Below are 14,746 nucleotides of genomic sequence, written 5' to 3' on the forward strand. Positions count from 1 at the left end.
GTAGCTCTGGTAACAAAACTCACTGGGCTCTGAATGTCTCTGCTTTAATATGGATCTGACTCTCACCATCTGGGACTAGAAACACTAGTAAGTATGGAAGAGTACAGGTTTCTTTAATTCAACTAATTAGTTATTTTGGTTCACAGGTGATACCACATGTGTGCAAAGCTCCAGAATTGTTTTTTATGTTTTACTAATTCCATTATAATTAATTCCCCAATAATGTTTTGTTTTTGTTGTGATTTTTAAATCTTTGTCTGTCATTCACTGAAACACAGAGGATAATATTAAAGTTCTGGCAATAGAGTTATAAATTAGAAAAGGAAGGAAAATTCTTGAGGCTTATAAATACTAAAAATTAAATAATTTCTCTGAATATCATTTATTTTTATTTGCTCAATCTGGTAATTCTAGGTTAGTAATACATTATAGTTATCATAAATTGATGTTTTAATATACATTGACATGGATACGTAAACACAGCCTCCATTACAATGATGAGACATTCTCAAAATTGCAATATCACAGAAAATTATGACTCTATTCTAATAGTATGTTTAAATATTAAATACAACTAATTAAAGATTTCTATAATGAATAGGCACATTTTGCCATAAGAAAAATCATTTTTTAATTTTAAGATAAATGGATTTCCATATTAAAATAGTTAACTGAATACCTCTGAGTAAAAGAAGGAGTTTAATTTTTTTACTTGGAGAGTGATGTTTATTCCTGTCATCATTATAGGATCTAAGACCTTTTTAAGAGCCAAAATTAGATATTTTATTATAATATCTATGTGTGAAAGAAGACATGTACACCCTGGAACACCACACACACACACACACACACACACACACACACACACACACATACCACATGAACAATTTTTCTCTTCCTCTGTCACAGAGACACTCACAGGACATTTTCCTCCTCCTCCTCCTCCTCCTCCTCCTCCTCCTCCTCCTCCTCCTCCTCCTCCTCCTCCTCCTCCTCCTTCTTCTTTTTTTTTTTTAGCACTAGGAATTTAATCCAGGGGCACTTTACTGGTAAGCTACATCACCAATCTCCTTTGTTTGTTGTTGTTGTTGTTGTTGTGAGACAGCGGCTCACTTAGTTGATGAGGGCCTCATTAAGTTACTGAGTCTGGACATAAACTCCTCCTGTCTCAGCCTTCCAGTCACTGGATTATAGGTATGCACCACTGTGCCAATCCCTTTTCCTTCTTTATTAAATAAATGTAGAGTTGGCTCCAAAAACTGAAACCTACTGAAGATTTAAACCAAATTAAGGAAGAAACTCAAAATAAACTTAAGTTCTTTGGGACTACTTTTCTGCTATAAAATATTTAGTTTGGTTTACTTAGAATGGAAAAAGGAAAGGGATGGGGAATCAATGATAATCACTGTGAACCAAAACACACAACTAATTGAAACTAATGAACCTGTGAATTTAGTTGTGTGTGCATTTGAGTGAGTCTAATTTGTTATTTCACTGACTAGTAAGATAACAAAACTGGATTTTATACAATATGCTTATGGTGTTGTTTGTTTCCAAAAGTTTATAGGCAAAATAGAATCAGGAAAAATGCATGCAGGGTTCTTCACTCACATCAGGAAAATTAACAAAGTTCTTGTTTGTATCCAAATATGATTGGTACATTCTAGGGTTTTCTACTGCCATCTAACATTTTTTTTTCCCAAATCGGTATTCCTTCATGAAAAGACCTTTTATGGTTACATTCATAGCATTCCATCTGTGAGCTACAATGAATAAAAGCACGGGTCCTTTCACTTGACTCTACAGAGTATGAAGACCATTAACACAAACAAAATCTCCCACAGGAAGAAGAAAAAATATCAGTGATTGTCTCAAAACATTTTTTTTCTTATTTTTTTTTTTAACAGAAGAGCCTGGCATTGTGCTCTCTTTTTTTAAGACAGAGAGAGAGAGAAAATATTAATATTTATTTTTTGATTTTCAGCAGACACAGCATCTTTGTTTGTATGTGGTGCTGAGGATCGAACCCGGGCCGCATGCATGCCAGGCGAGCCCGCTACCGCTTGAGCCACATCCCCAGCCTGGCATTTGTGCTCTTGTAACATTTTTTTAGTATTTATTTTTTAGTTTTAGGAGGACACAATATCTTTATTTTAATGTGGTGCTGAGGATCAAACACAGTATCTCACGCATGTTAGGCAAGCGCTTTACCGCTTGAGGCAGAACCCCAGCCCTCAAAACATTTTCTTTACAAATATAGTTCAGAGAAAATTGAAGAATGATAGTTACACTTAATACTGGGATTTTGATGTAAGAATACATGCACGGAATATAATTTGCTCCATCTTAGTTCCCAGTACTTTCTCTTCCCCTCCCTTCCTCCCTTCCAATTTGCTGGTGTTCACTCTATTTATTTTATTGATTTTTTAGTTGGTGCTTTATAGATGTACATAAAGGTGGGATTCAATGTGTTATATTCATACAAGTACATAGCATAATTTGTTTAACTTCATTTTTTAGTTCTTCCCTTTTCCCATCCCTTCTTCCTCCCCTCAATCCCCTTCCTCTACTGCACTGATCATAATTGACTCATGCAGATGATAAACTTGAGATGCCTTCTCTTCCCAGAACCACATGTCCAAACTTCAATCCTTATCAAACTATCATACTTGTTCTGTGAAGTCATTCTCTGACTAAACCAATTCACAAAAGTTTCCTTATTTTTAAGCCTCCAAGTTGTTTGTTTGCTTGTTTGTTTGTTTGTTTTGTACTAGGAATTAAACAAAGGGGTGTGTGACCACTGAGTTACATTAGCATCCTTTTTTGTATTTTATTTAGAGACAGAGTCTCTGAGTTGTTTAGGAGCTCACTAAATTGCTGAGGATGGCTTTGAATGCATAATTCTCCTACCTCAGTGGCCCTCACCCCAGACCAAGCCACTGGGATTACAGGCATATGCCACCATGCCTGGCAAGTGTGGTTTCTTGAAAGTAGGAGAAGAACTGTTACTATTCCCAAGCAACTTTCAAGGAGATTGTAACATCAAATAATTTTTGATGAAAAAAAATTTTTACATAATTTGGTTAATATCATTTTCACACTAATTTCACTCTTTATTATGAAGAATGAAATTAATCAAATTATGAAAATTAATTTTGATATTACAAAAATACTAAGGTAATGATTTGTCTTGTTCACTGTGTTGACAACAAAACAATAGCGCATTAAAGCTCAGGAACCTTTGCAAAACTCAGCAGTTATTGTATTTTCACTGTTAAATATAGATAAAAGTCAGTTACACTTCATATGCTTGGTGAGGCAGTAAAGATATTTAATTTTGTTTATCAAAATTCTCAAATATACAACTTTCTAATAATATTATGTAAAATGGAAATTATATATGAACGACTTGTTCCATTACTGAAGTATGATGGTGTGTACCCAAGAAAAGCAGGCATTGAGATACATGCTACCTTTCATTTTGAAAAAAAATAGTAAACACACTTTTAAATGGAATTTGGTATACAACTCCAATATTCCAAACAAATTTAATTTAAATTAGTATAATTGAATCTTAGGAAGTACATTATCCTCCCTTTATCCTTTTGGTAATCCTAGAGTTTATGAAATATAATTAGAAAACCAGTTTGTATGATTTCAGAAAATGAGTATTTTATGAGGTTTAAATGAAAAAAAAAAAATTCCTGCACTGTAACTTTATTTTTCATCGTTTCCCTCTTTATTTTTATTTTTTTTTGTTGTTGTTCTTTGTACACTTGTTTTTTGAGTACCCAATACCAAACAGTTATTTAAAATTACTCTTCACTGGATTGATGGGTGTCCAATCCATAAATCTCTGAGGGCATAGAAGCAAAATTATAACACAAATTTGGGAAAAGCATAGGACAATAAAGAAAGTAACATCTCTAAGTTTAAAAGTTAGCAGAGTGAAAAAGAGTGAAGGATAATTTCATTTGAATTTGGCAACCGGAACTCTTTCATAAGAAACATAGATGACAGTGTGGAACTGGGATAGAAAAAAGTCAGATGGAAGTTAATGACCCCAAAACATCCTATCTCAGGCCCTATGCCACATCTCCCTCAACAAGAAGTGTGTCAAAGATAAGATGATATGACCCATACACATCCTTCCAGCAAGTATACTGAGGCTCTCAGAACAAGGGGTGCAGCACAATCCAGATTGGTCCACAGGCTTTGGAGGTGAGACAACAGGCCAACATCCCTGTCAGACTTACACTCCCAAACTTAGTCACAATAACAAAGCCATTTTGAGGGATAAATCTTCTCTGAAACAGACAATACTTCCCCAATCGATGATGCCAGACAAGGAGGAAGCAGAGCTGAGTATACAATCTCCCATATCAGGTTTGGCCAGATTGGGTCAAAGCTGAGTACAACTGAAAAATATGATATTTGTGTCAAACAAATTTCCTCATATACAGGAGCAGATAAAATAAAACCCAGAAAGAAATATATCAATTTATAGCAGTTCAGCAGAAAGCAAAGTAATTCATTTTATGATTGTCATTGAATTTGCTACTTGATGCAAACTGATTTCTAATGCATTCCCACATTTTTTCAGAGTTCTAATTTACATCGTTTGTCAAATAATTGCATCATCTCCTGATGCCTCTTTTCTTCTTTATCATCTCCATTCCATTTCCTTCATTTACTAACTTTTTTCTTGCCTCATTTTCTCTTCTATCTCCCCCTCCTCCACTATTTTTTCTTTTTTGCTTTTTCTTTTATTTTTTAAAAATATATCCCTTCTTGTAATTCAATTTAGTGTACAATCATCAATTGTTTCACTATTTCAACCTATCTGTGTTATCTCTGACATACTTTTCAGTTAATAAAGCTGCAGAGATCATTAAGAAAATTTTTCTAGCATATTTAGATGTATAGTTTTCTTTTTAATTACCACTATTGCGGGTAGTTACTCTCTTCTCCCCAAATGATGACAGTGGTTGAAATCAGAACTTTGGTTAATTTCATCAGATGTGTTGAAGCAAAGATATACTTCCAACCCAAGGCTCATTGAAGGACCCTCACATAAAAGAAGAGGAATACACTTCAAAAAATGCTCAGAAATTAAACCACAGAAAACACAAGAAAGGAGATAAATAAAATACATCCAAAAGGTTATAAATCCTCCCCATGATTAAATCAGCAAATATGCTGTGCCTCACCTTAGGCCCCAAGGAATAAAGTTGACCTTCTATGAACTGGGACCTCTGAAACTGTGAGCCACTTAGTAAACTTTTTCTCCTGTAATTGTTCTTGTCATGCTTTTTTTTGTTGCTTCAACAAAAAAAGCTAACTAAACCACATAAAAACACATTGAGATTTAGAAATAAAATTTTAAACAATTATTGGATCATATCAGAAATCAGAGGAGAAAATTTAAAGTGTTTAGTATTAAACAGTAATAGATACAAAATATTAGAATTACTGGGACACTATAATGCTGGTCTTAAGAGGGAAGTTTTAACTATGAATACCCACATTAAAAAAAAAAGAAAGAAAAATAGGGGGCTGGGGTGGTAGAGTGTTTGCCTAACACCTGTGAGGCCCTGGGTTCAATCCTCAGCACCACATAAAAATAAATAAAAGAAAGGTATTGTGTGGAGCTACAGCTAAAAAAATAAATAATTTTAAAAAAGAAAAATTATTGGGACCTTTTACCTCCCTTGGGATGGCGGCCATTATTGGGTGTTGGCTGAGGTGGCCTCATGGGTTCTTCCAGAGCATTTCCATATATGTGACCTGGCTGGATCGGCGTTCACGGGCTTTTAGCCCTAGCACTGGTTTTTGACCTTAGCCATGCCTAATGGTTTAATCTGAAATCTGCCTTGGCCCCTTAGTGAAAGTGATAGTGATAGTAACTGCCCCTTATTGGTTCTTGCTACTGTCTCTTTTTAACCCCTCCTATCACTATATAACCTTGTCCCTGACACAATAAAGTTGTGCACCTTCAATTGGTCTCCCAGGTACCCTTGTCGCAGGGAGCGACAAAAATAGAAGGATCCCAGATTAAAAACAAAACAAACAAAAATCCTCAATGGTGCACCTCAAGATCCTAGACCAAGAAAATGAAAAAAAAAAAAAAAGTAAAATCAATTTCAAATCCAGCAGAAAGAAGGAAATGAGCATGATTAGAGATAAAATTGACAGAGAATAAAAAACAGTACAGGGGATCAATATAGCAAAGAGTTGGCTCTTTCAAAAGATAAGACAGGTGGCTGGGTTTGTGGCTCAGTGGTAGAGCACTTGTATAGGAGAGATTGGCTTTAATCTTCAGCACTAAATAAAAATAAAGTAAAGGTATTGTGTCCATCTACAACTAAAAATATATTTTAAAAGACAGTTTAAAAAAGCTTTATCCAAACTCACCAAAAGAGATCTCAAAAAAAAAAAAAAACTTAAATAGAGAATAAACAGGAGATATCATCACAAACACCACTATAATTCATAGGATCATTAGGGACAGATTTGGAAACTACATTCCAAAAATGTAGAAAATATAAAAGAAATGAACGAATTTCTAGACTCATACAACCTACCAAAATTGAAACAGGAAGACACAGACCAATAATAAGCAGTGAGATTGAAGCAGTTATAAAAGTCTTTTTTTTAGTTTATATAAATGTTTGTTTTATTGCAATTAGTTATAGAATATTTGCTTCTATATAACTTTCCTCAAATTTATGCTTTATATTTATATACAAATTACATCTTTATATACTTCATGTTCATAAATACCAGTTTCATTACTGCTTCATGCAATATTCAAAAATTACATTTATACTGATATTTAATACTTACCTATATAATTACCATTATTGATGTTCTTTACTTCTTTATGCTATTTCAAATTGCTGTCTAGTGTCCATCCATTTCATCATAAAAACTCCATTATTTCTTTTCTTTTTTTTGGCATTTCATTTTTTTATTGATTTTATTTTTTTTAAATACACAGGGGTGTGAGGGAAAGGGAGGGGGAAGGGGATTAGCAAGGAAGGTGTAATGTGATGGTCATCATTATACAAATTACATGTATGAAGACTTGAATTGGGTGTCAACATACTTTATATACAAACTGAGATATGAAAAATTGTGGTATATATGTGTATTACAAATTGTAATGCAAAAAAAGTACACGTATAATGGAAGAAATTGACGTGAATATACTTTATATACAGTGATATGAAAAATTATGCTCAATATTTGTAATAAGGATTGTACTGCATTCCACAGTTGTTGTGTATTTAAAAAATAATAAAATCAATAAAAGTCTTCTAACAAAAAATGCCCTGGGGCTGGAGTAGTGGCTCAGTGGTAGAGCACTTGCCTAGCATGTGTGAGGCATGAGGTTCGATTCTCAGCACCACATATAAATAAATAAATAAATAATGAAGTAACATTGACAACTAAAAAAATATTTTTAAAAAGCCCTGAACAGGATGGATTCACACCTTACTTATATAACATTCCTTAAATAAGAATTAATGTCCATACTACACAAATTATTCCATTAAGCAGCAAGGGGCAAACCTTTTCAAATTCTTTCTATGAGCTGAGTATCACTCTGATACCTAGACAAAATAAAGACATGTAAAGAAAGAAAGCTACAGAGTAATATCATTAATGAAAATAGATGCAAATCAATATATAGCAGCACAATTTACAGTAGCTAAGCTATGGAGCCAATCTAGGTGCCCTCCAAATGATAAATGGATAAAGAAAATGTGATGTATATATACACAATGGAATATGATTTAACCACCAATAAAAATGTCTTTATGACATTTGACAATAATGGGTAATCTGGAGAATATCTTGCTATGTGAAACAAGCCAATTCCAAAAAAAAAAAAAAAAAAAAAAAAAAAAAGGTCAGATGTTCTTGCTGGTATATGGAAACTAACCTACAATAAAGGGGTATGGAGAAGAATGGAAGTTCAATAGATTACACAAAGGGGCATGAAAGAAAAGGATGGGGGATAGAAAAAGGAAAAACAGTGGAATGAATCTGACATATTTTTTCTATTTTACATATATGAATAAACCACACTGAATTTCACCATTGTTTCTATCCACAAGAATGGGGCTATTTTAGTCAGGTTATTCATTACTGTGATTAAAAGTTCTTACTGGAACAATTGTAAAATGGGAAACATTTATTTCAGTGCTCAAGATTTCAGACGTCTGGGGGGGGCGCTGGGGTTGTGGCTCAGTGGTAGAGCACTCGCCTCACACGCGAGAGACCCTGGGTTCAATTCTCAGCACCACATAAAAATAAATAAACAAAATAAAGATATTGTGTCCATGTGTAACTAAAAAAATTAAATAAATAAATAAATAAATAAATAAATAAGATTTCAGAGGTCTCAGTCCATAGACAGCTAGTTCCATTTCTCAGGGCTTTAGGTGAAGCAGGAAAAAAATAAATATAAGTAGGAAAGGAAGAAATCAAACCATGGCAGAGAGTGCAGCACAGGAATGCAGCTCACATGATGATCAGAATACAGAGAGACTCCATTAACCAGATACAAAATATATACCTCAAACGTGTACCCCCAATGACTCACCTCCTATAGCTACACTGTACTCACCTTCAGCTACCACCCAGTTAATCCCATCAGGGAATTAATTCACTGATTAAGTTAAGGTTCTTATAACCTAATCGTCATCCAAACCATAACAGGGTGCTTGATTACAATAAGATATATTTTGTGCTTCTCAAAATGAATTATACTGTCCGAATAAAAAAAGAACCAATAAAAATAAATGCACAAATCATTAATAAAATATTATCATATCAATTTAAAAACACATCCATAAGTACAATATGATCAATGTTGCTTCATTTGAGAAATTCAAGGATGTTTCAATATGTGCAAACCAATAAAATATACATGACATAAATAAAACTTAAAGCAAAAATCACGTAATTATTTCAAAAGATGCAGAATAGTACTTCACAAAATTTGTTACACATTAATGACAAAAGCTCTGAAGAAACTCATGATAGAGAGCTCAAAATAATGGAACATGCCTGTAATCCCAGTGGCTCAGGAAACGGAGGCAGGAGGATTGAGAGTTCAAAACCAGCTATAGCAACTTAGTGAGGATCTGAGTAACTCAGCAAGACTTTTTCTCTAAAAAGAGCTCGGGAAGTGACTCAGTGGTTAAATACCCATCAGAATATCAAAGTCATTCTTTAAAATGTAGGAAAAAAAACAGTTCTAAAATTCAAATAGAATAAATGACCCAGAGTAGCCAAAAGTTTTATGAGCAAAATGAGCAATGTTGTAGACAGCACAATATTGGATTTTAAATTATACTATTCGGGCTGGAGTTGTGGCTCAATGGCAGAGTGGTTTATAGCATTGTGAGGCACAGGGCTCAATTCTCAGCACCACATATCAATAAATAAAATAAATGTCCACTGACAGCTAAAAATAATTTTAAAAAACATTATACTACTGAGTTACAGTAACAGAAGTACAGTTATGAGATATGTATACCTAAAGAACAAAATAGAAGGCATAGAGAGTGTCTTATACAGATAGTCATCTGATCCTTGACAAAGGTACAAAAAAGCACGATGGAAAAATGATAGTTTCTTTATGAAATAGTGCTGAAAAGCTTGGTTATCTGTATGCAGAATTATAAAAAATATATCTCTATCTCACACCCTGCTGAAAAGTCAATACAAAATATATCAAAGACCCTGGAATAGGCCAGTAATTTTGCAACTTGAAAACAAAAAGATAGGAAAATACTCCAACATAGGTAAAAGTAACTGCTTCCTCAATAGGACTCCTAAAGCTCAGGAAATGGTACCATATATTAATATGTTAAATAGAATAAAAAAGTATTGTGAACAGCAGAAAACAATTAATAAGGGGAGATAAGATACAGGAGTAGAGGAAGAATGCACTTCCCAGTAGTTCCTTAGCATCAGACATAAAATATGGGAAGACTTCTCCTCAGTGAGGTGGTTAACTAAGAAGGAAACTCACTGAATCTTAACACTGGACATTAAAATAAACAACAGAGACACAGAAAGTCAGAAAGTTCAATAATATTAGAAATCATATGATAGAAATAATTCATCTAGGCTGGAAGTAGGGACAGCATTGATTGCTGTGGGAAGTAGGGAGCACAAACAGAGAGGGAAGCACTTGGATAAAAAATAATAACAAAAAATGACTTGTAAATAAGGAGACAGGCTGATTATAAGGGGCCTAGAGTCTGTGAGAGAAATGGTTTAGTGGAAATAAATGAAAACAACTCAATGCATGGGTGAATAGTTCCATGGGAACTGGATTGCTGGCACAGGAAATGGATTGCTGGCATGGGGTAAGAGAACCATTTATAAGTCCTGTCAGGTAGGAAGCAGAAACAGAAGATTGGGAATTCATAATGAAAGTTGCCAGAAAATACAGCTTTCACCTATTATGATCCTCAGAGTGTTCCTAAAGCAGAGTGACTAAAAATTATGCAAATAAATTACACACACACACACACACACACACACACACACACACATCCAAAGGGCATACAGGCTCTAGACACCAAGAAGACAAATCTCCCTTATTACTGGCACCAAGCAAAAGCTATCGGGAATATGCTTATAATGACCACACAAGACTGTCTATATTTTAGGACTGATATTAGGAAATTCACATTCATAGAGTTGAATGTAAAGCCTATGAAGATTTAGTTCCTACATGGTAAAAGTGGATTTTACTAGAGGCCCCAGAAATAAACAACCAGGAAAGACCAGCATCTCCCTAGCAAGGGTACATTGATCAAAACTCAAATACCCACTGATAATGTTCCAAAGATCACCCAAGAACAAAATACAGCCACTGAAACTTTTAATTCAGAACTCTATATCAACCCCATTACAGAAACACATGATTTATTAATACTTCCCAGTATACCCCACCTTATACTGGAAGACATGAAGCTGAGAGCTACCACAACTAGCTTTGACTCCTAGCTAAAGTGTTTGACAGTATGGTAGGAAACACAAAAAGTGTGGTACATAACAGCTTCCAACCCTTTACCAAAGGCATAGAGAGCTCAAAAGTAAATAAGAATGAAAATCCACGATTTCAATAATTTCAACACTTCAAGCAAACCAAGCTATGTATGACACATTTTTTAAATGTTTCCTTATTTTTAATTTCTTTCCTCCATATTCCCATCATTCTTTATTCTTCTGTTTTGAATTTATGCTTTTTAATTTTTTCAAATATTATTTCATTAAATGTTATTATTTTATACTTTTCCCCATTCTGCAAGATTTTGTGTGTGTATGTGTGTATAATCTCACTGCATAGATAGGTTCCAAAGAGTTATAGTTTTATTCTCATTTTAATTGCTTTCTTCTGAACCTGTTTGTTATTTAGCTTTGGTTTGACTTAGGTGGGTTATAATTACATATAGGTTTGAGTTTCTGTGATCTTACATTTCTGTATTTGTTCTTACCTTGATTTTTATCCCTCTTATTGCTGCTTCTTCACTTTCTTCCCCTACTAGCAGCCAAAATTTCCTGTGCCCTCTTCTTTTGTTTCTTTATTATTTTTAGGTAATTTGTTATTCATCTTTTTTTTATAGCTGACATTTTCTAACTACCTCTTGCTTCTCCTCTGTTTACTTTTTAGTTTTGTTTTTGGGGGACCAGAGATTGAACTCAAGGACACTCCACCACTAAGTCACATCCCAAGAACTATTTTGTATTTTATTTAAAGACAGGGTGTCACTAAGTTGCTTAGTGCCTTAGAGTTGCTCAGGCTGGCTTTGAACTCTCAATATTCTTGTCTCAGCCTCCCAAGCCGTGAGGGTTATAGATGTGCACCACCACTCCCAGGGTCTCTTTACTTACTTGAATATTTCTGACTCTTGCCTTACTATCCTATTTTTCCTTGACTTAAGAAACTGTAATCTCACTAAAAGAATTATATACCATATGGAATTCTTAATCCATTTATATTGTTGTGATTATTAATACAGTGAATGAGGTAGTAGACACTGCTGTTTAATGCCTGATTATCATTACATATTGTTGGTACTTGTGTTAAATAACCCCACCATTGCAATATATGTGAAAGTCAGTATTATTGATGTCAAGAAGACTTAAGAGATTTATCTTAAGAATTTATGTATGTTGCTAATATTGGTGTTATTTTTGTCTCTCTCTCCTTTCTCTAAGAGGATTGAAAAGTGATTGGAATACTTCATATACCAAGAGCAGAAATCCTGCTGAAAAGCAATACTCACAATTCAGAAAAGTCATGATCTAATCCCACCTAAACCTCAATATTATTTTAGTACGTTGAATTAGGGAGCCAAAAACCCCAAACCAACAACCAGAGGGGGACCTCATCTCCCACTCCTGGACATATACTCATACATCAAAAACAGAAAGAAACAAAGAACAAAAAAGATAACTACACATAAAAGGACATGGATATAAAAGATGAAGGTAATTTTTTTAATTGATTTTCAAGTTCAAAACTTCTAAAAACATGAGAAAAGAGGGAGAAAATTCTCCCAAATTCACAATCCCTTAACAAACAATCCCACAGATATAAAAATTAATGAATTTCCAGAAAAATAGTATGAAAAACAGATTATCAAAATATTCAATGTACTACAATACCATCTATGGGATGAAGTAAGAGAATAAATGCAAAAGATAAAAGACTTTCAATAAAGAAACAGAGTTATTGAGAAGAAACCTATCAGAACTCCTGGAAATAAAAGACACAATAAGTCAAATTAAAAATTTACTTGAAATTATCAATATCAGATTATATTTCATAGAAAATAGAAACTCAAACACTGAAAACTGAAATTCAGGCATTGAAGACAAGATATATGAACTTGAACTCAGTATGCAATAAAGGAAACAAAATAAAACATCATGATCCCAATATACAAGAATTCTAGAACAGCATTAAGAGAACAGAAGTAAGAGTCATAGGATTAGAAGAAAACATGGAGATACAGGTTAAGGGTATTAAGAACATTTTCAATAAGACTGTAAAAGTAAAAGTTCCACATATGAGAAATAAAATAGACATCCACATGCAGGAAGCATATAGGACCACAAACAAAGATCAAAATGCAACATCAGAAAGAAAATTTATAATCAAAATGCCTGACAGAATATAATGAAGAGGTAATAAAAATTGAATAATAAATGTGTCAGGTCACAGTTAGAGGTAAGTAAATTAGGCTTCTTTCTGATTTCTTAACACAAACCCTAAAATCAAGGAGGGCCTGAAATGAGACATTACAAGCTCTAAAAGGAAACAGTTTCTAGTCAAGATTGCTATATCCAGCTAAACTTTATTTCAACATTAATGAGGAAATAAAAATTTTACAGGACAAGGACAAACTAAAAAAATATCAGGTTAACCAAGTTGCACTACAAAGTGTTCTCAGAGATAAACTGTAGATAGCCGCCGCCCGTGCCTGCAAGGTAGGCAGACCGCGCGTCCTGGAGAAGGGGCCCAGCGGCCCGCTGGTGTGGTAGACAGATCACCCCAATTGGAGGAAGGGCCCAGCCACCACCGGCGCCTGCACAGTAGGCAGACCTGCGACCTGGAGAACAGGCCCAGCAGCCCGCCGGCGCAGTAGACTGATCACCCCTATTGGAGGTAGGGCCCAGCCGCCGCCCGCGCCGGCACAGTAGGCAGACCTGCGGCCTGGAGAACAGGCCCAGTGGCTCACCTGCTTGGTAGACAGACCTCCCCAGTTGGAGGAGTCCAGCCTCCCGCTGGTGCGGTTGACAGACCACTCCAACTCGAGGAGGGGCCTTGCTGCCCGCCGGTGCGGTCACCTGACCTAGCTCTTGACAAACATAAGGTTTCCCCAACACCCCCACTTCATCAAACACCTTATGAGAAAAACTGATGGAACTCATTTTAAAAAATCCCACCAACCATTAAAACCCATCAACCGGTTGGCTGGTGTGGCTACCAGTGCGGTTCTGCAGCAGATCAAACACCTGGTTTACATCTCAGAGAATAAGAGTAGAGAGGCCACAGGTGGAATCTCAAGTCCTCTCACACTGACTACCACCACCATCCTGAACCCAGAGACTCAAGCTAGGAATAGATAATGCCACCACCTGGAAGAAATGAAAACAGAGTTCTGAGAGACATTTTTTTTCTTTTTTTCTTTCTTTTTCTCACTTCTCTCTCTCTTTTCATTCATTCACCCAATCTCCTCTACCCTTCCCCCTCGGGTCTTTGCAACCTCAACATATGTGAAACCAAAAATTGTGCATGAAAAAAGTATTTAACAACTGAATCACCAGAATAATATACTATAGAGGAATTGCATATGCCCACCTCCCTTCCCCCTTTTTATTTCTTTTCTTTTTTTCTCGTATTTTATTTTTCCCGCTCTCTTTTGTATCTTCCTTTCCTTGTTATCTGTTTTCCTCCCTCTTACAACCTCTATCCCACTTGCAACCCCCTAAATATTACTATTCATAAGTACGATAATCTTATAAATACAGATAGGAATTTGAATATATACATTCTTCCATAAATTACCCATCTATTGATTAGAGCTCTCCAAAGTTACTAAGTTAGATTAATCCCATACACTCACTCCTTTCCCCATAAACATACATCCTACACCTCAAGTTCAGTTTTCTTTAAGCTACCAGAAACGGTATGCCTTTCATGAAACTA

The 14,746-nt window shown here is 34.9% G+C and overlaps 1 non-coding gene across 1 annotated transcript; it reads left to right on the forward strand.

Annotated features, from left to right (window-relative positions):
- The first annotated feature begins 8,241 nt into the window (after positions 1-8,241).
- On the forward strand, positions 8,242-8,314 carry Trnav-cac (transfer RNA valine (anticodon CAC)). The gene has a single exon. It is a non-coding gene; the product is annotated as a tRNA-Val (tRNA).
- The last annotated feature ends 6,432 nt before the right edge of the window (positions 8,315-14,746 follow it).

Source organism: Callospermophilus lateralis, chromosome X (assembly GCF_048772815.1).
Source record: "Callospermophilus lateralis isolate mCalLat2 chromosome X, mCalLat2.hap1, whole genome shotgun sequence".
Lineage (NCBI taxonomy): Eukaryota > Metazoa > Chordata > Mammalia > Rodentia > Sciuridae > Callospermophilus > Callospermophilus lateralis.